Source organism: Arachis ipaensis, chromosome B7, assembly GCF_059453495.1.
Source record: "Arachis ipaensis isolate K30076 ecotype BB chromosome B7, ASM5945349v1, whole genome shotgun sequence".
NCBI classification, from domain to species: domain Eukaryota; kingdom Viridiplantae; phylum Streptophyta; class Magnoliopsida; order Fabales; family Fabaceae; genus Arachis; species Arachis ipaensis.
In genome coordinates, this window is record NC_142442.1 from 79,603,789 (window position 1) to 79,606,925 (window position 3,137).

General features: G+C 35.4%; 1 non-coding gene across 1 annotated transcript; it reads left to right on the plus strand.

Moving 5' to 3' along the window:
• The first annotated feature begins 1,450 nt into the window (after positions 1-1,450).
• LOC148553115 (small nucleolar RNA R71) lies at positions 1,451-1,558 on the plus strand. Its single transcript, XR_015892520.1, has one exon. It is a non-coding gene; the product is annotated as a small nucleolar RNA R71 (small nucleolar RNA).
• Positions 1,559-3,137: the final 1,579 nt, after the last annotated feature.

Here is a 3,137-nt window from a genome sequence, read left to right on the forward strand (position 1 = left end):
CTCCTCTGTCCACATCAATCACAGCTCTTGCTGTGGCTAGGAAGGGTCTTCCAAGGATGATGGATTCATCCTCTTCCTTTCCAGTGTCTAGGATTATGAAATCAGCAGGGACGTAAAGGCCTTCAACCTTTACTAGCACGTCCTCTACTAGTCCATAAGCCTGTTTTCTTGAGTTATCTACCATCTCTAATGAGATTCTGGCAGCTTGCACCTCAAAGATTCCCAGTTTCTCCATTACAGAGAGTGGCATGAGGTTTATTCCTGACCCAAGGTCACATAGAGCCTTCTCAAAGGTCATGGTGTCTATGGTACAAGGTATTAAGAACTTTCCAGAATCCTATTTCTTCTGAGGCAATGTCAGTTGATCTAGATCACTCAGTTCATTGATGAGCAAGGGAGGTTCATCTTCCCAAGTCTCATTACCAAATAACTTGGCATTCAGCTTCATGATTGCACCAAGGTACTTGGCAACTTGCTCTTCAGTAACATCCTCATTCTCTTCAGAAGAAGAATACTCATCAGAGCTCATGAAGGGTAGAAGGAGGTTCAATGGAATCTCTATGGTCTCTAGATGACCCTCAGATTCCTTTGGTTCCTCAGAGAGAAACTCCTTATTGGTCACTGGACGTCCCAAGAGGTCTTCCTCACTGGGATTCACGTCCTCTCCCTGCCTTGTAGGTTCGGCCATAATGGTTAAATCAATGGCCTTGGACTCTCTTTTTGGATTCTCTTCTGTATTGCTTGGGAGAGTACTAGGAGGAGTTTCAGTGACTCTTTTACTCAGCTGGCCCACTTGTGCCTCCAAATTCCTAATGGAGGACCGTATTTCATTCATGAAACTTACAGTGGCCTTAGATAGATTAGACACTATATTTGCTAAGCTAGATGGATTCTGCTCAGAACTCTCTGTCTGTTGCTGAGTGGATGATGGAAAAGGCTTGCTATTGCTAAACCTGTTTCTTCCACCATTATTAAAGCCTTGTTGAGGCTTTTGTTGATCCTTCCATGAGAAATTTGGATGATTTCTCCATGAGGGATTATAGGTGTTTCCATAGGGTTTACCCATGTAATTCACCTCTGCTATTGCAGGGTTCTCAGGATCATAAGCTTCTCCTTCAGAAGATGCCTCTATAGTACTGTTGGATGATTCCTTCAATCCATTCAGACTCTGAGAGATCATATTGACTTGCTGAGTCAATATTTTATTCTGAGCCAATATGGCATTCAGAGTATCAATTTCAAGAACTCCCTTCCTCCTAGGCGTCCCATTACTCACAGGATTCCTTTCAGAAGTGTACATGAACTGATTATTTGCAACCATGTCAATGAGTTCTTGAGCTTCTGCAGGCATTTTCTTAAGGTGAATGGATCCACCTGTAGAGTGGTCCAATGACATCTTTGATAGCTCAGACAGACCATCATAGAATATATCCAGGATGGTCCATTCTGAAAGCATGTTAGAAGGACACTTTTTGGTCAGTTCCTTGTATCTCTCCCAAGCTTCATAGATGGATTCACCTTCTTTCTGTTTGAAGGTTTGAACATCCACTCTAAGTTTACTAAGCTTTTGAGGAGGAAAGAACTTGGCTAAGAAAGCCGTGACCAGCTTATCCCAAGAGTTCAGGCTATCCTTAGGTTGAGAGTCCAACCATACTCTAGCTCTATCTCTTACAGCAAACGGAAAAAGCATAAGCCTGTAGACCTCGGGATCAACCCTATTGGTCTTAACTGTATCATAGATCTGCAAGAATTCAGTTAAAAACTGAAAAGGATCTTCGGATGGAAGTCCATGAAACTTGCAGTTCTGTTGTATCAGAGAAACTAATTGAGGTTTAAGCTCAAAATTGTTTGCTCCAATGGCAGGGATTGAGATGCTTCTTCCATGTAAATTGGAATTTGGTGCAGTAAAGTCATCAAGCATCTTCCTTGCATTGTTATTATTTTTGGCCATGTCTCCTTCTGTTTCGAAAATTTCTGTCAGATTTTCTCCAGAGAGTTGTGCTTTAGCTTCCTCTTCAGAGTCCTTTCAGGTTCAGGATCAGCTTCAACAAGAATGTTCTTATCCTTGTTCCTGATCATATGAAAAAGAAGGAATAACAAAGAAAATATGGAATCCTCTATGTCACAGTATAGGGATTCCTTATGCAAGTATAAGAAGAGAAGAATATAAGAATGAGAAGAGAAAAACTCGAACACAGAGAGGAAGATGGGGTTCGAATTTTGGGTGGAAGAGAAGTGTTAGTAGATGAATAAATAAATAAATAATTAGAAGAAGATGAGGGATGAGAATTCGAAAATAATTGAAAAGAAAAGAAAAATAGTTTTGGTTTTAATTTAAAATTAAAATTGAAATTCGAAAATAAAAAAAAGAAAAATAAAATTCAATCAAATTAAATTTTAAAACAAATAGTTAATTAAAAAGAAATTTTGAAAAAGAGGGAAGAGATTTCCGAAAATTAGAAAGAGAGAGTTAGTTAGGTAGTTTTGAAAAAGATATGATTGAAATAGTCAACTTTTAAAATCAAACAAAAAGTCAAGTAGTTAATTGAAAAAGATTTGAAAATCAAATTTGAAAAGATAAAAAGTTAGAAAAGATTTTGAAATTAAATTTTGAAAATGATGTGATTGAAATTTAATTTGAAAAAGATTTGAAAAAGAATTTTAAAAAGATTTGATTTTGAAAATTAAAGTTGATTACTTGACTAACAAGAAACAAAAAGATTTGATTTTGGAATTTAAAGATTGAACCTTTCTTATTAGGCAAGTAACAAACTTAATATTTTTGAATCAATCACATTAATTGTTAGCATTGAATTCGAAAATATGGAATAAAAATAAGAAAAAAATTTTGAAAATTAATTTGAAATTTTCGAAAATATTAAAGAAAAATTGAAAAAGATTTGATTTTTGAAAAAAATTTGAAAAAGATAGAATTTTTAAATTGAAATTTTGATTCGACTCATAAGAAACAACTAAATTTTAAAAAGTTTTGAAAAAGTCAACTCAAATTTTCGAAAATTTATGAGTGAAAAAGGAAAAGATATTTTTTTGATTTTTGAATTTTAATAAAGAAAGAGAAAAACATCAAAAAGACTCAATGCATGAAAATTTTGGATCAAAACACATGATGCATGCAA